The sequence below is a fragment of the Capra hircus genome, chromosome 7 (genome assembly GCF_001704415.2).
Source record: "Capra hircus breed San Clemente chromosome 7, ASM170441v1, whole genome shotgun sequence".
Taxonomy (NCBI): Eukaryota; Metazoa; Chordata; class Mammalia; order Artiodactyla; family Bovidae; genus Capra; species Capra hircus.
The window spans coordinates 59,115,545-59,135,481 of record NC_030814.1 but is presented as its reverse complement, the minus strand read 5'-3'; the positions used below and the strand labels follow the sequence as shown (position 1 = coordinate 59,135,481).

General features: G+C 42.3%; 1 protein-coding gene across 2 annotated transcripts in view; it reads left to right on the top strand.

The window, feature by feature from the left end:
- Nucleotides 1,320–19,937, top strand: part of CYSTM1 (cysteine rich transmembrane module containing 1) — a 70,142-nt gene continuing 51,524 nt past the window's right edge. The window contains exon 1 of one of the 2 annotated variants that reach the window (XM_005683029.3): nucleotides 1,320–1,468. The gene's annotated coding sequence lies outside the window, so the exon portion shown is untranslated. The remainder of the gene's footprint in view (nucleotides 1,469–19,937) is intronic. The other variant, XM_018050291.1, reaches the window with a different exon arrangement.

Here is a 19,937-nt window from a genome sequence, read left to right as displayed (position 1 = left end):
TCGTGCCTTAAGCACCCATTGCCAGGCAAAGATGCTCACTGCTGCTGCTGCTGCTGCTGCTAAGTCCCTTCAGGCATATCCGACTCTGTGCGACCCCATAGACAGCAGCCCACCAGCCTCCCCCATCCCTGGGATTCTCCAGGCAAGAACACTGGAGTGGGTTGCCATTTCTTTCTCCAATGCATGAAAGTGAAAAGCGAAAGTGAAGTCACTCAGTTGAGTCCGACTCTTCGCAACCCCATGGACTGCAGCCCACCAGGGTCCTCCATCCATGGGATTTTCCAGGCAAGAGTACTGGAGTGGGGTGCCATAGCCTTCTCCGAAAGAAGCTCACTAGTTATTTATAAAATAACTTTTTGGTTTAAAATCCTATACATACTGTTAGAGGGAAGGACAACATACATGAAACTTCTATAATGGTGCAGGGAGTAGGAGAGTAAAACTTAAATGGAACTCAGAAAGAAGTAAAGGGACAGAATAAGCAGTGGCTCTCAAACCAGGACCTCCACAGGATCTTACATTTTCATTTTGAAACTGACTGTCTATGTCTAGTGAGTGGAAAGTCACAGAGATGTAGGCATACCATCATAATGAGCTAGGGGAGGAAACTGAAGGGAAAATCAAATCGGACTGAAAACAAATCGGACTTCAACTAGGACTTTCAGGCTTGTGCTAAGCTTTGTTCTGGGTGTTTCAATGCTTTCTCTTTCCGTTGGCTGAGAAGGAGGGCTGCAGGACAGGAGGACTGGGCTGGCCTACAGCCTGTTCTTCATCCTGAGTGAATGAAGTCTTATTATTACATTCTCCAGCAAAGGCTGCACTACTTGCTGTGAGGCTTATGGGTAAAGTTGCCAGTGAGCAATCCAGTTATCAGCCTCAGCCCCAGTCCTCTCATGTACAGTTTTCGAAGCAAACCCTCGAACCTAGCTGGATCTAGAAGGAGAAGACGCAGAGAGAAGCGGCCCACAAGCGAAGCCTGCAGCAAGCTTTGCACTGAATCCCTTACGGGTTCGGTGAGGACACAGGCCCTGACGCCAGGCACTTGCCCTGACGACGAGGGGATAACGTCTGGAGTCTCGGAGCACTGATCCAGCCTTTTGGAGTCTCAGGTATCCATGCCCACTTATCCATGCCTACTTGAAGGCCAGAGCAGAGAGGCTGGATGCGGACGGCCGGACCCTGACCTCGAGTTTCCGTAAACCGCTCGGGAGCGCCCCGGGTGGCGCCTCCAGACCTCGCTGCTAGGGGCGGGGCTCGCGCTGTGACGCCTCTCCCCGCCACGCCCCGCCCCGCGCGCGTTGCCAGGGTGATCAGGTGACTCCGCGCTCGCGGCGCTCGGGGAGGCCTTGACGTCAGGCGAGCCTAGTCTCACTCGCTCCTTGGCAGGTGCGGCGCCACTTGTGCGGTCTCGTCAGGTTCCAGCGGGTCCCGGCCGAACCAGTGCTCAGCGGATTCGTAGAGAGGAGAGGTGAGGCCCGCGGTGGACCTGGGCCCAGCCAAGCTGGGACCAGGGAGGGGGTTAGGCGCGGGCAGAGCTCTTCGGGGCTTTTGCGAGCTCCCCAGAGGGCGCCGGGAGAGCGACGGGCTCCCGGGCGCGATGGGCGGACTCGGGCCGGGAATCGAGCAGAGCTGGGGGAGAGGCCGGGAGCCGGCGGAGCTGTAGGAGCCGGCCTGATACACACCCCAGCGCTTCGCGGCTGCTCCTCCGGGTCCCGTCGCAGCGCCGCTGGCTGAGGCTGGGAAGATCCCGCACTGCCCGCCGGGCCTCTGGGCCGAGGACTTAGAGGCTCCGCGTAGCGAGGAGTCGGCTGACTGAGAGCTAGGCTCGCCACACCCGGTCTCGAGGGACGTTTGCGGGAGGCGTCCGTGTCTCTTCGCCTTGAGCTGCGATTTCTAGATCACTGCGGGCGACCCACTCCATGCGCAGAACCGACCCTGCTGAGTGCGCGCGCGAGGCGGGGCGGGAGCTGGGACCAGAGGTGTTCAGAAAAGATGTTTCAATCCAGTTGAGTGCGGTTGACAGAAATGTGAATAGATCCGTTGGGGGGAGTGAAATCTGAGCGGAGCCCCAAGGGATGGAGCTAATCTCTGGCAGCTGTGGGGGTTGGAAGAGTAGGGGGAGGGAAAGGGGACCTCTGGGAAAGAGACCTTGAGCTGGAAGTAAAGACTTACTGGATTGAGTGCTAGGGCAGTTTTGGGGGCGGAGAAGTTTGGAAAGTTAGGTTTGGGCCCGTTTGGAAAAACTCGTGAGTGCTCAGCTGAGGGTTTGTGGGTGGGAGCCCCTGTAGCGTCGGCTGGATTGCGGTAGGGGGAACACTGGTATGGGGAGACTGAGGAGGCTGTTGTGACAGCCTGGAAAAGAGATGACAACGCCTAGAACTCTAATCTGTTGGGATTCTGGAAACTTTGCTTCGGAAATGTTTGTAGGAGACAGAGATGGGGGCGTAGGCAGCCAGGTGCCAATTATCCTAGATTTTAAAAAAAATTTCTTCTTCTGAGGGAAAAGAAGCACCCAGCTGCTTTCTCTTATCTCATTTGACCCGATCAGTTATGGCTGTTTACGGGGTTTGCCTTCCTCCATATGCATGGAGGTTGTATTGTCCACAGCACTTACCCTTTAGAGGTTTCAGTGTTCTACAACACCTCTTATACCTAGGGTGAAACCCAAAGTCCGATTGAATGATAGGAGATTTAATGGCACAGAAGTTCTTGAAGGATAATCAGTGCCCAAAACATGAATATGGCGGCGCTGGGAAAGCTGAAAGGAGTTTCATGCTCTTTGCTAATTGTAGAACAGATTCCCCCCCTTCCTACCTACTACTTTCAGTTTGTGGGCTTTCCAGGTAACGCTGCATAAGTGTTAATTGGCCATTTGTGTCTTAAATTCTTAAGAAATGAGAAGAAGATATTTTGATTATCGAAGAGGAATGATTGAGTGATGTACAATTTTTTCCAACTCTGAAATTTACTGATCCTGTGGGGAGAAATTTTAAAAAAAAACCACAACAGCTGTCCCTTTTATATTGAATCTTCCACAAACTTCTTTTTTTCTGGAGGAAGTGAAATAGCTGAAACTTCTCACCAACTTGTTTTGTATTTGTTTGACTCCAGAAAACAGAATTGAACCTCCAGGGATCCTGTACAGTAAAAGCCAGTTGAGGGAATTGCTGAGAACTTGGCAAGGTTTGTGCATAAATGGAGAAACCAGCACAGCACCCAAGGGAGGATAAATCCAGAGTGGTGGTGGGGAAAGCAAACTTCCAGTCAGATCAGCAACATCATTCTCTGTAAATGACATCTTAAGACAGGCCAAAAAAAAAAAAAAAGACAGGCCATTTGAGCATTGAGCAATGTGTGTTTACAACATATTTCTACTAACCCGAAGAGCTTTTCCCCTTGTGTACTTATTCATTGGTAGGGTTTGTTAGTGTTTATTGGGCTCTCCAGGAGCCCCATAATATTAAGAATCACTGGAGATTAGATTTCTGGGCCACATTTTTTAAAAATTGTTATCAATTTTCTAAATCTCTTTGGAAATATTTGAAATGGCCAGTTAATCATGCTTTCTTTGTAAACGGTCCCCCCACCCTCCAAACATGATAACTAATAGGGATAGAGTAGGATATCCCCTGGAGCAGGAAATGGCAACTCACTTCACTATTCCTGCCTGGAAAATTCCATGGACAGAGGAGCCTGGTGGCCTGCGATCCATGGGATCGAAAAGAGTCGGACTGAGCACACACGCAAGCAAGCCCAAGGATAAGTAAATAGCTAGCTTAGAAACCCGGTTAGGGAATTGTAGTTAGAGAGGGAACTTCAGGGGGCTTTGGGAGACTACAGTAAGATTAATGCTCACTCAAAAAAATAATGGGACGATTCTGAGACCATGTGCGCTTGCTTGACTCATAAAGCAAAACAAGTGACTTAGCATCAAAGCCAGATTGGTTGGCTTAACAATAAAATCAAATCTAACCTGCTTAGCAACAAAACCATGCAACAGAAGCACCAGACGTGCCCCCAGACAATAAAGCAGTGGTGACATGAGACCTACCTCCTACCCAGTGAGCCCAGTGAGTTAACGATCCCCAAAACATACTCTTTGACCCCTAAGACATGTTCATTGCACAGTGCCCCTCCAGCAATAAAACAATAGTAGAGAGTAAGGCCTACAACCTACCCAGTGGCATCAACAAATTAATGACCCTCAGGACGTGGTCTGTGCACACAAAAACAGTCATTTATAGGAAGGTGACTTTTCAAAATGAAAGACCCACATTGTACTAAGACCTGAATAACTTTTCCAAAGTGCTGTGACAGTCCTGGCCTGATCAAATAGGGACAAGAAAACTTACCTGCTCTACCTGGGGGAAGAACTGATCATGGAAGTATGATACTACTCAAGAAAGACAAAGATCTTCTCCCCCACCCCTCTCTTTCTCTGATTATAAAAATGTAACCCACTGAGTACTCAAAGGGCAGTGCAACACTTGCCTGCCTGCTTGTAAACCTTATAAGCATCTTGTTCTAGTAAATCTCATCTGTGACTCTGCCTCTCGCTGAATTCTTTTCTGTGCTGAGGCATAAAAGACTGGGAGCTCTTTGGAGGCCCCTGAGACAACACCCAGCGGTTTCCTAACTGTCAGGGCAGTTAAGTAGGCCAAGAGTTTTAGGAAATTTTCTGCTTTCATTTACCCTTGCTACCTCCACAAGTTTCCCACTGGTAGAGAATTTAAGACTTTGATAGGAAGAAAAAATAGTGTTTCCCTAAACACAGTCTATGATAAACACCAGGGCTGGTTGGTCTTTTGAAGAACAGAAATAACCTCCCTTAAGGGAAACTGGGCCCAGATGAGAGGCAGGGCTGGGGTATGAGCCAAAGATCCCATGGAACCTTCTAGGCCTGTGCCTTTGTCACCCAACAGCAGGCCCTCCTTTCCTGGCTGGAAACATTCCTCACCCTTGAAATGGGGTAATGGGCAGTGCTCTCTTCACAGAGATTCTGAAGGAGTTTTCAGACAGGTATTTGAAATTTGAGCTCCTCCAAAGCAAATATTTTGCTTTGTTGGATGAATGGTATTTTTTTGAGATACCGTGAAATAAAAAAAAGAGGTGGACATTCTGAATTTTTATAAAAGCTTCATTGAGCACCCTAAGGCTTTTTTGTTTTTGTTTCCTGGTATATTTGGGTTTGGTCACCAGTAAACCAATAGTGTGATCTGGAGGCCTGAGGGTAAGTTCATGTTTGCATTTCATATGTAAATAAGTTCAGACTGTTTTACATTTTATCCAGCTGGTTTAGAGTGCCTGGAGTAAACCAGTAACCTAGCAGCCTCTTGGGCTTTTGACCCAGCATCCTTTCAACTCATACTTCAGCAGTGGCTCAGACGGTAAAGCGTCTGCCCGCAGTGCAGGAGACCCGAGTTTGATCCCTGGGTCGGGAAGATGCGTGGAGAAGGAAATAGCAACCCACTCCAGAAGGAGTTAGTTATTAAGCTTCTTAGTTATTAAGCTCTTCAGATACTGAAGTGAGCAATAATGCTCACTAAATTGAATGAGGAGTGAAATAGTCACCTTTTAAAATTCCCCTTTCCTACTATGTCACGCTGCCAGTCCTTGGTCAGGTAGGGATTCAGGTGCTTGCTGAAGCATCCAGGGACACCCTACAGAACTACAAAATCCATCTCTCAGACTTGTGGCATAGTTATCACATGAGGGAAGTTGCTGACAGGAGAGGCTTCCTGTTTTTCTCATGCTGAATTGAAAGCTGTATTCTAGGCCTCCAACCTCCTCTCACTTGAACAAGGCTACTAATTGACTTGGCCGTAAAATGGGAGTCAGCAATTAAAACCCAGCAGTTTAGAAGCAAGGGGAGTGGGCATGAATTGACCCTCCAGGCTCTGACCAAAAAGGTTCACACCATCTTGGGCACTGTATATAACAGGGTCTTCAAAAGGAAGTGAACTTAGAAGACCTCTTTTGTAGTTTTTCAGAGGCACATGTGGAATATTACTGCAGAATCCGCCTGCAGTGTGGGAGACCTGCCTTCAATCCCTGGGTTGGGGAGATCCCCTGGAGAAGGGAACGGCTACCCACTCCAGTATTCTGGCCTGGAGAATTCCATGGACTGTGTAGCCCATGGAGTTGCAAAGAGTCGGGCACGACTGAGCGACTTTCACTGTGCTGTGTGGAATATTAGTACTTACTTAGGCCTCAGAATCAGAGCTGGGAAACTGAATGGGCCCTCCCTTCTAAAGCAAGGGAGATAAATGCTTTGAATCCAGTCTCTGGGCAGGCAGCAAGTCTTTTATGTCTTTGCCAAAAACAAGAGATAGTGTCTATTTTTCTGAACCTTTCGATTATAGTGTCGACTTAAAAAATATTTGCAACTTAAAGTTGAGTGTTATTCAGTGGGAATTTTGAGGAATTTTAAGCCCAGAAGACATCTTCTGAAGTAATCCTGAGAAAATTGCTCCAAGGAGATAAGGGGAGCCAGGTTATATAGAAATTTTGCAACAAAAGGCAGGTAGTCTGAACATCAAAAGGTTATTATTATTTAAAGAAACCCAGATAACCCAAGTTAAGGAATTTATCCATTTTCTGTATGTGGAAGATGTGAGAGGCTGGGCTAGCTGAAATCATTCCTTTGATATACACCTCAGCTATCAGGCCAGTATCCTGTGAATGAATATCCTCAGTTCATCAGGGCTTACTCTCACTGTAGGAAGAGGCTGTGTAGTCTGAGGGAGGCTGGATGGCAGGCATTCTCCTTCCTGAGTTCCCTTGGGGCTGCCCGGCTCAGGCTCACGATAGAGGGCTGCAGTTGAATTGCTAATGATGGTGATGTCCCTGTTTACTAATCTGGCAGGAAACACTCCATTTCTCAACAGGCCTCCGTCATTTTATTGTACTTGGCTCTGTTGTGCTTTGCTTATACTGTGATTATTACAGATTGAAGGTTTGTGGCAATCCTATGTCTGTCGATGTCATTTTTCAACAGCAGTTGTTCACTTTGTGTGTCTGCATCACATTTTGGTAATTCTGTCAATACTGCAAACCTCCACTAGCAAAGAGATTACAATTTGCTGAAGCCTTGGATGTTTGTTAGCATTTTTCAGCAATAAAATATTTTTAAATTAGGTGCGTTCAGTCGCTCAGCTGTGTCTGATTCTTTGTGACCCCGTGGACTGCAGCACGCCAAGCCTCCCTGTCCATCACCAACTCCCAGAACTTTCTCAAACTCATGTCCAATGAGTTGATGGCGCCATCCAACCATCTCATCCTCTGTCGTCCCCTTCTCCTGCTTTCAGTCTTTCCCAGCAGCAGAGGTTGTACATTAAGGTGTGTACATTGTTTTTTTAGACGTAATACTTTTGTACCCTCAGACTATCGTATAGTGAATGCATAACTTTTATCTGCACTGGGAAGCCAAAAAACTTGTGTTAGTTGCTTTATTGTGATACTCAGTTTATTGTGATGATGCAAGTAAATAATACAAGGGAGTCTTGGTAATCGTGGTGAGAAGAGGGTTTGATTTACCTGAATTTACTCATTAGAGTAATGCCTTATTCACAGATGCCTCTTATCACTTCTCTGATTTGTGCTAAAGGGTCATTAGTGTTAAGAGAATTGGCCCAGAAAATAGTGTAGATCACGACTGAAAACTGTCTGACCTCGTGGCCAGTGTTCATAAAAAGGTAGGGGCTGGGGGCTGTTGAGTTGCAAAGTTCTTTGGGACGAAGAAACCTGGGAAGTGGCGCCTGGCTTCTGGCCTCAGTATTTCACCTGTCAGCTTTCAGTGCTGGGACCTTGGGCAGGATCATGTGGGTAGAAGGCATGTGAAGAGGGGGACTTCTGTAGGAATGTGCCCAGGTCATGAGTCCTTATCTTTAAGCGTGTTTTTAGTGCTTTCCTGCTGCCTGCCAGCTTCCCATAGACCCCAGACCCAGTGTCCCTCCTTCCTCCACCCCCAGCCTTTCTTCTGCAACACCCTCACTAAGATTGTGATTCTTCAGTCTGATGCAGTTTCTGCATCCTTCTGGTTCTCCTGGCTTTGTGGAGCTAAACCTTGGCAAATCTTGTATGTGATGGTGGCAGTAGAAACACCAGTGATGGCTGTTGTTGCCGTTTAGTCACTCAGTCGTGTCCAACTCTTTTGCAACCCCATGGACTGTAGCCTGCCGGGCTCCTCTGTCCATGGGATTTCCCAGGCAAGAATACTGGAGTGGGTTGCCATTTTCTCTTCCAGGGGATCTTCTCAACCCAGGGATTGAACCCATGTGCACTGTGGATTCTTTACCACTGAGCCACCTGGGAAGGCCCCAGTGAAGGCTAGTTGCATGCAAAGTCCAAGGGCTTAGAGGTGGATGCTTTACCTGTTTCTCACAGTTCATTTGTATTCCACCTGCGTGATTTTTGTCTTATTTCTTTGCTATCAGTACTGTTAACATTTTTTTCTTTAAAGTGTGCCATTTGAAAACAAAACACTCCAGAAGTTATTTCAAGGGGAAACTATGATTGGCTTAAATTGGAAACAACTATCACCTGACGCAAATAGAAGGCAAATCTTAAACAGCGTAACTGTTACAATTGTCCACATTCCCCACACCTGCCACATACCCCGCTTGGAAAAATACTGCCTTCATCCAAAGATATGACTCACTGGGAATTTTTTCAGGCAGCAGTAGACAGGTGATAGGGATGGTTTGATAGTAGCCAGGTTTCAAAGAGGGCCTCTTGAACCCCACCTCCTGAAACTCAGAGTGGCTCTGTGATACCAGGAAGACAGCAGAGTGAAGGGTCTGGTAACTGAAGAGAAAGGCATGCAGTCAGTTGAAACCACTGGTGTTTTGATAGGAGGTTTGCCAAAAGAAGGTCTGGGTGGTGGTGAACCTGTATACTATATCATCAATAAATTCTAGGCCCTCTGCCAAGGATGTGACTTTATTGATGCTGTGTTCTATTGCTGTTTCTGTGCAAGTGTGCGCTTGGAAAACTCAAAATTTTGCTCAGGGTGGATGCAGTTTGTGTTTTTTGTTTTGCTTTTAAGTAATTACCACCCCATACTCCTTTGATCTCCTTGGCTTCCATATATTGACATACAGTTGCTCTTGGTGGGTGTAACTAATGACAGAACTCTGAAGTTAGCATCTAGCCTCTGTTTTGTCTAACCTCTTTGTCTGTAATGCCTATTTTAAAAATTCTATGAAAATGAAGAAAAGAAAGGAGGAAGGAATGAACTGCTCTGGGTTGTCTGGTCCTTGGGGTGACCACATGGCAGGGGCGGCTGGTGCTTGCTGGTGTGCAGTGAAATCCACTCTTGTCCTTTGAAGCTGCCCTGCGGTGCTGACTGAGCGGCAGCTCCTGCACAGGGTCAGGAGAGCTTGCTTTAATGATGAAGCGAAGCCAGGGCCGGTCTGGTAGCCTGCAGGAACCAGGAGTGCTTAAATTACCAGCACATGAAGCTGTAGGGGCCTCTTTCTAAGCTATCAAGATTTTAACTTTCCCACAAAGCCTAGTCTAATACTCTGGGAGGGGCCAGGCAGAGCCCGTCTTTCAGGGGCTGAGCTGGTGGGGGACCTGGCCTGGGAAGTGGTCTTGTCAGCTTGTGGGAGGGATGGACCTGTGCCTTTCTAGTGTGTCCTCTCAAGTTGGCAGGGGGCAGAGTTCCTCCCTTTTTTCTCTCTCCCTGCTCTAACCTGTCCTTTCATCTCCTCAACTGACTTTCTCTGTTAACAGCTTTCTTCCCTTTTACTTTTCCTTCTGTTCACTGCTGCTTTCACTTCTACCCTCCCTCTTGCTGAACTCATTTTCTCTCCATTGTCACTTTGAGGACTGGCTGTTTGAAGTTGCAGAGTGACAATGCCGTCCTGTACATCCCAGTGACTAGATGTAATTCAGAGATCCCAGCCTTTCTTTCTGAGGAGGAGCCAGTCTTCTCTCCCCCATGGCTTTCAGATAGCTGCATTAGTGGGGTACTGACCAGAGTCCCTGAGCTTGTGGTCAGATGAAGCTGGACACTGGAGTTCCCAAGGAGGTAGTGAGAGGTGGGGGAATTGCTGGCATTTGGGGAGCTGTCAGACAAGGGGCTGAGTGAGGTCCACCTTTGAGAATTCCTTCCAGAAGCCAAAGACAGTAGTCTGTCCTGCATTTAGGAGTCCTGTGGTTTCTGCAGAGAGCCATCCAAGATTAATAAAGGCTGGAGAAGGAACCCTTGGTGAGGTTCGCCTGGAATCTATGGGTCTGTTCACAGCTGTGGATCCTGCCCTGAAACTGGAACAAAACATATTCTGAGTAGTAGTCAGATGGTTGTTGGAAGCATCTAGAAGCATGGCTTCCCTGCTCAATAAGTTAAGAAATAGGTTGTGTGCCTGCTCAGTTGTGTCCGACTCTTCACGACCTTATGAGGTATAGCCCGCCAGGTTCCTCTGTCCGTGGAACTGTCCAGACAGGAACATTGGAGTGGGTACAGTCCCTCCTCCAGGGGATCTTTCTGGCTCAGGGATTGAACCTGAGTCTCCTGTGTCTCCTGCATTGACAGGTGGATTCTTTACTACTGCACCACCTGGGTTCTCCTAAAAGCTATGAAATAGACTTTACCTAAAGATAATTTCCATTTTTTAGCATGTATAGGCACCTCTCAGTAGTTCCAGGACCCTCTTACCAAAAGTATGTGGATGTTCAAATCTCTTAGGTAAAATGACATAGTATTTGCATATAACCTATGCATATCCTCTGAATACTTTAAATCATCTCTGGATTACTTGTAATACCTAACACATTGTAAATGCTTTATAAGTGGTTGCCATTTAAGCTTTCCTTTCTGGAACTCTGTGGGATTTTTTTTTTTTCTGAATATTTTTAATTTGCTGTTGGTTGAATCCAAGGTTGTGAAACCTGCAGACACAGAGGGCCAACTGTGTAGAAAAGTGTGTATGACAAAAAAGTATAGTTTAATGAATAATTATATTCACTAATATAACTGTATCCTATTCAGATCTAGAAATAGAACTTTATTTTTAAGCCCAAATGGGATAGTGAGAATGCTTTGTATTGTAATTTGCTTTTTTCACTGTGTTGGCACTTTTCCATTATCAGTGCGTGTAATTCTACCTCATTCTTCTTAAGGGTCACCTCATTCTTCTTAAGGGTCAAATAACAGTTCTGTGGTTTGGAAATTCCATTGCTTATTTAACTGTCCCCATATTGGTGGACCTTTAGGATGTTACATATCATTTACTTATGTGTATGTATTTTATATATAATATATGTTATATAGTTATTATAACCAAATGTTATAATAAATATTTGTGTTTGTGGTGGCAAAGAATCTGCCTGCCAATCGTAGGAGATGCAGGTTCGATCCCTGGGTGGAGACGATCTCCTGGAGAAGGAAATGGCAACCCACTCCAGTATTCTTGCCTGGGAAATATCATGGACAGAGGAAGAGTTGGACACGACTTAGTGACTAAACAACAACAAACAAATATCATATATGTATTTGTATGTATTTTATATATAATATTATGTTATATAGTTGTAAACAAATGTTATAGTAAATATTTGTGTTCATGGTATAAAATTGTGTAAGTGGTGTTTTTTTTTTTTTTTTTTGCATACAGGCACTAGTCTATACCTGTAGGATAAATCCTAAAGGTGGAATTTCTCATTCATAGAATAGACTTCTTTTTATTATTTGAAAGTTTCACTTAAAAATGAGTCTTTATTGAAGAATTTATAAGGAAAAAGAATGAACTCTCAATAAAAAGAAGGGGTATTTCCTCCAAACATTAGAGAGGAATGGGATTCTGATGCCTGGATGGTTCAGCATACACTATTTTAGCTGTTGGTAGATATTTTCAGATGGCGATTTTTGTTGTTTTTGCATTTGCACTTCTCGTTTTAAATGTTACTGAGGTACAGTGGATCTACAGTGCTGTGTCAGTCTCTGCTGTACAGCAGAGTGACTCAGTCCTACATATATATTCTATTCATATTCTTTCCCCTCGTAATTCGTCACAGGATATCGAATATAGTTCCTTGTGCTATTCAGTAGGACCTTGTTGTTCATCCGTGGCATACATAAAAGTTTGCCTGTGCTAATCTCAGACTTCCAGTCCTTTCCTCCCCTACTCCCCCTCCCCATTGGCAACCACAAGTCAGTTCTCTGTATCTGCGAGTCTGTTTATGTTCCGCAGATATGTTGACTTGTGTTGTCTTTTATATTCCACATGTAAGTGATAGCATATGGTATTTGTCTTTCTCTTTCTGATTTGCTTCACTTAGTATGGTAATCTCTAGGTCCATCCATGTTGCTGCAAATAGCATTATTTCACTTTTTGATGGTTGAGTAATTCAGGAGCTTTTTTTTTTTTTTTTTTGAGGGCTGTTTAATAAAGGTTATATATCTTATTCCTTAGAGAGTGACAGGTCTCCCAAATGACAGGATCCAGCCAGAGATTCTGTATAGAAAGCTTTAGGCAGTGAGATTTTAGCAGATGATATGTTTTTCTGTGTTGAGGGGAACTTCTCCAGATTCTCACAGTCTCCAAGGCTGCAAGTTTATTGTTGGAGGGAGATGAGATTGGCTATAGCCATGCTTTCAAATAATATTGAACTATTGTGGGTTATTAATGTGTGTATGACTTTTCAGACTTCATTGTTCTTCATCTAATGTATCAGGACAAATGGAGAATGCTTACATCTTTGTGTTTAATGTTGGAGATAGTGGCTCAAAGCAATTACCTGAGTGGCTTTAGCAAGCCATGTTACTAAACAGTTTGTAGATTTTTTTAGTTTCGTGTGTAACTCAGTTGTATAAGCAATAAATAGTTTTTATAGCCTTTGTAAGAAGGGAAAACAAGACAGCCTGTGAAATTCTTCATTACTCTAGGACAGGGCCTCCAGCGGTGAATGATCCAATATTATTTTTTTGCCTCCTTTGTGCATTTTGAGGCCCTTGTTCAGTGAAGAGCCCATTTCTGAGCTCTGTGTCATTGTGCATTCCACTGAGAGGCTACGACGCTAAAGCCACAAGCCAAAATGCTGATACAAAAGGCATGCCCTGGTTTATTCATTCATTGATTATGTGAGGACTGCTCCAGGCCCGGTTAACTCTCTGGCAAACAAAAGATCATGAATGAAGTAGGGAGGGTTAATAATATTTGGGAGATTGATACTAGAATCAGTATTTAGACAGTAATGAATAAAACAGCAGGTTGTCTCCTTCCCGCCTGTTCCCCAAAGAAAAACAGCTTAGGAAATGGTAACACAGCCAAATGTGTTACCCATAGTGAGGAAGTCATAAAAGCAAAGATCTTGTCTATGTCACAGTATCAACTGTCGGAGTCTCCTGGTGTTGCTCTGTTATTGTGAATGTCACTGCCACCTTTTAGAAGGGAATCCTGGGAATTCCCTGGTGGTCCAGTGGTTAATACTCTGTGCTTTCACTGAGGAGGCCACAGGTTCAATCCCTGGTCCAAGAACTAAGATCTCGCAAGCCATGCAGCATAGCCAAAAAAAAAAAAAAATCAGTAGACGTGAACCCTTGTTGTTACTGTTCCCCAGGGCCCCAGTGTGAAGCTTGCATGTCAGGAGTAGGTTCTTCCTAGGTGAAGGCCTGTGGCTGGCTGTGGAATGACTGTTCTTGTGGCTTTGGGGTTCGGATTTGATTCTGTTGCTTCTTTTCTTGGCCCACAGCAGGCTCACACTATGTGGCCCACTTCCTCTGTTGGCAGGGTCATTCTCTACTTGTACATGAGTTTCAATAAACTTGAGTAACTCTTTGAGATAACTTCCCTCTGAACCAGGCAAAGGTGGTTTAGCCAAACTACCCACACCATACCCTTGAAATTTGGCGAACTTCCAGATTTTTCCATCTGATGCAGTAACCAACAAATGGAAAGATAATTTTATTTTTATTATCAGAGGTACTGAAGAGGAAGAGCAAGCCAGCTAGAGTTAGTTCTTCCTCTGATATCCTCGTTACTAGGCCTGTCAGGTAGTAAGTACTTAATGTTGAATAAACAAATGATCAGGTTTGCCAATAGTTATCTGCCAAGCAAACAGAATTGCATGAGATATAAAGAATAACTAGAAAAAGTTATAAAAATAATAGAAAAAGAAGCTGCAATGATCCTGAAAGTTTACTCTTAGCAAGGTTGTTTTTGAGTGTTATCTCTGACAAGAGTGTGAGGTTTGAGTAATCTGAATTCATCTTTCTGCCTAATTCTGTGTGACCGTTGCTTCCTCTTAGAAGCCTTCTCTGACTCCCCTGACCTGTTGTCTCTACTTTTTTTAGAATGGCCAGATGATTGTGAATAGAATAAACAAACATGTCAACACCAAAATTAACGAAAACTATAAACCTGAGATGGTAGAGCAGCACAGAGCTAGTAATTCTAAAGCTTTTTTTTAGCACAGTCATACCCAAAATTATGGGTATGAGAATAGAAAAAAACCTGAGCGACCTAGAATATAAAATAATCTATTCACAAAGATCCTATTAAAAGGCCAGCTAATTAGGGAGTTCAAAAAAGACACAGAGGAGGTCTTTAGAATAAGATCAGTTTTCATGTTTTCAAACTTTTCAGTTTTGTAAAATCCAAAAAAGGATATATAAAGAGAGAGGGATAAACATAACTTCTGGCTTTGAATATAAGAGTAGTTCCAAGGTGGGGAAAGTCTGTATGTAACCTAGAGAAAATTTTTTTTAACCCCAAGTTTGTTACTTAGCCAAATAACTTCTCAGTTTGAAGCAGAAGAAAACATTTAAACAGCTTAAGGAACTGTGGTGTCTTGTGAAGAAAAGAATCATGGGACTTCCCTGGCTGTTCAATGGTTCAGACTCTGAGTTTATACTACAGGCTGCACAGATTTGATCCTTGGTTGGGAACTAAGATCCTATATACCTTGTGGTATAACCAAAATTAAAAAAAAAAAAATCACAATTACAAAAATCACTGTAAAAAGCAATGATGAGCAGATATAAAGTAGTTTATCCATAAAGGAGAATTTTTAGTAATAGGAAGGGAAATTAGAGTACTAGAAGGAAACAGAAGGTCTACAGAGGCATTCTGCTGCTGCTGCTGCTAAGTCGCTTCAGTCGTGGCCGACTCTGTGCAACCCCACAGACGGCAGCCCACCAGGCTCCCCCGTCCCTGGGATTCTCCAGGCAAGAACACTGGAGTGGGTTGCCATTTCCTTCTCCAGGCATTCTAGCTATCTAAAAAAAAAAAATAGATGGGTAGCATGAAAACACCAAAAAGCACTAAGAAAACAATTTTATTCTGACTGTGGAATTTTAAAAAATACAGAATAAATAACAATTGCCTGTAATTCTAGCACCCAGGGAAAACCACTATAAATGTGTTGGGTTTTTTTTTCCATCTAGCCAAATTTTATCTGTCTACTGTTACTGTACACTTAAAGCAGGAAAATCTTAATGTACAACTCCAGGAGTATTCCATGTAATCATGACTCAGCTTAAGATGGGAAACATCTCCATTATCCCAGAAGTCACCTCCAGTGCCTCTTCCAATCAATATCCGTAGATTGGTTTTGGCTGTTCTTGAATCGCATATAAATGGAATCTTAGCAATATGAAGTCTAGGTTCTTTCATTGATCATTGTCTGTTTGACTCATCCATGTTGCTGCAGATAGTAATCATTCTTTCCTTATTGCTGGGCAGTTTCTATTTGATAGACTGTACTGTAATTTTTCTGTTCTGCTGTTGATGAACACTTGGATAGTTTCCAGTTTGGGGCTATAATACATCAAGCTGCTTTGGCCTTTTTTTTGTCCAGATCATACAGCATATGGGATCTTTAGTTCCCTGACCAGAGACAGCACCCGCTCCCCCTTATTGGAGGTGCAGAATCTTAGCCACTGGGCCACCAGGGAAGTCACTGACGACTCTTGCATATGTCTTCGGTGTGCTTATGCACTCATTTTATTTCAGTGTATTTCTAAGAGAAGAGTTGCTGAGTCATAAGGAAAATACTGCCTGAGTCATGAATATATTACAAACTTTGTTCTAAAGGTATGTTTGCTTTAGCTTTTATATAAAAGTCCATGGTGTAGTATGAATTATTCATGGTTTATAAGGATGGAGATCATTTTTTTTTCTCCCATAAGAATAGTTGGCACTATTTATTGAAAAGACTAATTTTTACTTTCTGAGTTGCAGTGGTACCTTTCTGTTAAATTACATGACTACTATGTGGGTCTCTTATAGGATTCTTGATTCTGTAACATCGATCCATTTATTAATATTTAAAGAAAATCAGGATCATGCTGTTGCATTTTTCTTACACTTAATATTATAGCATGCTTTGAAAGCAAATTAAAAATAAGTGCAAAGAAACTATTACATAGATATACCGTAATTTATTGTTTTGGTTTTTTTGGACATTTGGGTTTTCTTTCTTTTTTCTTTTTTGTTTTGCTCTTTTATGTTTCAGGCTTTCTGCAAATGTCTTGATAATCCTTGTTCATTCATTTATTTATGAGGCAATAAAAAGTCGATTAGAAGTTCTCTGTTCATGGGCTTTATTGTAGAATGACTAGGTGAGTCATTTCTTTGGACTCTCGAGTATCATTATCAATATGTTTTTCCTTTTGGGGCTGCAGTTTTTCCAGAGGAACATTCTCCACCCTACTGCCTGCAAGGTCAGTGCCAAGATACCAGGTATCTTGTCATTTAAAAAATAACTTTGAAAAATATTCTTTCCTTTATCTCTACTTTGCTGAGGTCTTTGATTGTTATCTCCATGGGCCACTTTCTGAAAGAATAGTTTCTACTCTTCTCATTTTATGGTTGGATGACTGAAAATCCTGTGACTTTGAGCATGTCTTGAGTGGGATCATCAGATACTATTCAACACAGTCTTTTAAAAAAGTTTTTATTTTATATTGGGTTATAGTTGATTTATAACGTTGTGTTAGTTTCAGGTATATAGCAAAGTGATTCCGTTATTCATATACAGGTATCTGTTCTTTTTCAGATGCTTTTCCCATTTAGATTGAGTAGAGTTCCCTGTGCTATACAGTAGGCCCTTGTTGGTTATCTATTTTAAATATAGTGTGTATATGTCACTCCCAAACTCATGTTTCCACTTCGGTTACCATAAATTTGTTCTCTAAGTCTGTAAGTCTGTTTCTCTTTTATAAATAAGTTCATTTGTATCATCTTTTTTTAAGATTCTGCATATAAGCATTATCATATGATATTTGTCTTTGTCTGTCTGTCTTACTTCGCTTAGTTATGATAATCTCCAGGTCCATCCATGTTGCTGCAAATGACATTATTGTTTTTATGGCTGAGTAATATTCCATTGTACGTATGTACCACATCTTCTTTATCTGTTCATCTGTTGATGGACGTTTAGGTTGCTTTCATGTCTTGGCTGTTGTAAACAGTGCTGCAGTAAACATATGGGTGCATGTATTAAGACATGGGATTACAAAAGAATCAGACATGGCTTAGTAACTAAACAACAAATTCTTTCAAACCATGGTTTTCTCCAGATACGTGCCCAGGAGTGGAATTGCTGAATCATCTGTGTTTACTTTTTTAAGGAACCTTTGTACTGTTCTCCTTAGTGGCCGCACCAGTGTACATTCCCACCAACAGTGTAGGGAGGACTTCCCTTTTCTCCACACCCTCCAGTACCTGTTGTTCACAGACTTTTGGATGATGACCATGCTGACTGATGTGAGGTGATGTCTCACTGCAGTTTTGATTTGCATTCTCTGATAATTAGCAACGTTGAGCATCTTTTCATGTGCCTATTGGCCATCTGTATGTCGTCTTTGGAGAGATGTCTATTTAGGTCTTCTGCCTGTCTTTTGATTAGGTTGTTTGTTTCTTTGATGTTGAGGTACATGAGTTTGTATATTTTGGAGATTAATCCCTGTTGGTCACATCACTGGCAAATATTTTCTCCCATTCTGTGTGTTGTCTTTTCACTTTATTTATAGTTTGCTTTGCTGTGCAAAAGCTTTTGAGTTTAATTAAGTCCTATTTGTTTAAATTTTTGTTTTTATTTCCATTACTTTCAGAGTCAGATGAAAAAGACTTTGCTGTGTTTTATATCATAGAGCATTCTGACTGTTTTCCTCTAAGTTTTATAGTATCTGGTCTTATATTTAGGTCTTTAATCTATTTTGAGTTTATTTCTGTGTATGGTGTTAAAAAAATTTATTTCATTCTTTTACATGTAGCTGTCCAGTTTTCCCAACACCACTTATTGAAGAGACTCTGTTTCCTCCATTGTACATTTTTGTCTCCTTTGTCATAGATTAATTAACCATAGTAGCTTGGATTTATTTCTGGGCTTTCTATCCTGTTCCATTGGTCTATATTTCTATTTTTGTGCCAGTACCATATTGTTTTTATGACTCTAGCTTTGTAGTATAGTCTGAAATCAGGGAACCTAACTCCTTCAACTCCATTTTTCTTTCTCAAAATTGCTTTGACTATTCAAGGTCTTTTGTGTCTCCATAAAAAATTTTTAAATGTTTTGTTCTAGTTATGTGAAAAATGCCACTGGTAATTTAATAGGGATTGCATTGACTCTGTAGATTGCCTTGAGTATTATAGTCATTTTGACAATATTGATTCTTCCAATCCAAGAACATGGTATTTCTTTCCATCTGTTTGTGTCATCTTCGATTTCTTTCATCAGTGTCTTACAGTTTTCAGAGTACAGGTCTTTTGTCTCCTTAGGCAGGTTTATTACTAGGTATTTCATTCTTTTTGATGCAATGGAAAATGGGATTGTTCCTTTAATTTCTCTTTCATTGTTAGTGTAGAGAAATGCAACAGATTGCTGTGTGTTAATTTTGTATTCTACAATGTTACCAAGTTCATTGATGAACTCTAGTAGTTACCCAGTAGCATCTTTAGGATTTTTTATGTATAGTGTAATGCCATCTGTAAACAGTGAAAGTTTTACTTCTTCTGCAGTTTGAATTCCTTTTATTTCTTTTTCTCCTCTGATTGCCATGGCTAGGGCTTCCAACACTATGTTGAGTAACAGTGGCAAGAGTGGACATCCTTCTCCTGTTCCTGATCTTAGAGGAAATGCTTTCAGCTTTTCACCATTGAGTGTGATGTTAGCTGTGGGTTTGTCATATATGGCCTTTATTATGTTGAGGTAAGCTCCCTCTGTGCCCACTTTCTGGAGAGTTTTATCATAAACGGATGTTGAATTTTGTCATAAAGTTGTTCTGCATCTACTGAGATGATCATGATATTTATTCTTCAGTTTGTTGATGGTGTATCACATTGATTGGTTTGTGTATATTAAAGTCTTTGCATCCCTGGGATAAATTCCACTTGATTATGATATATGAGCCTTTTAATATATTGTTGAATTTGATTTGCTAGTATTTTGTTGAGTATTTTTGCATTTATGTTCATCAGTGATACTGGCCTCTAATTTTCTATTTTTGTAGCATCTTTGTCAGGTTTTAGTAGCAGGGTGATGGTGGCCTCATAGAATGAGTTAAGGAGTGTTCCTTTCTCTGAAATTTTTTTGGAATAGTTTCATAAGGACAGATGTACAATTTTCTCTAAATTTTTGATAGAATTTGCCTGTGAAGCCATCTGGTCCTGGACTTTTGTTTGTTGGGAGTTTTAAACCATAGTTTCAATACTTGTGATTGATCTTTTCATATTTCTATTTCTTCTTGGTTCAGTTCTGCAAGGTTGTACCTTTCTAAGAATTTGTCCATTTCTTCTAGGTTGTCCATTTTATTGGCATATAGTTGTTTGTAGCAGTCTCTTATAATCGTTTGTATTTTTGTGGTGTCAGTTGTAACATCTTTTTCATTTCTAATTTTATTGATTTGAGCACTCTCCCCTTTTTCCTGATGAATCTGACTAAAGGTTTATCAATTTTATCTTTTCAGAGAACCAGCTTTTAATTTCATTGAT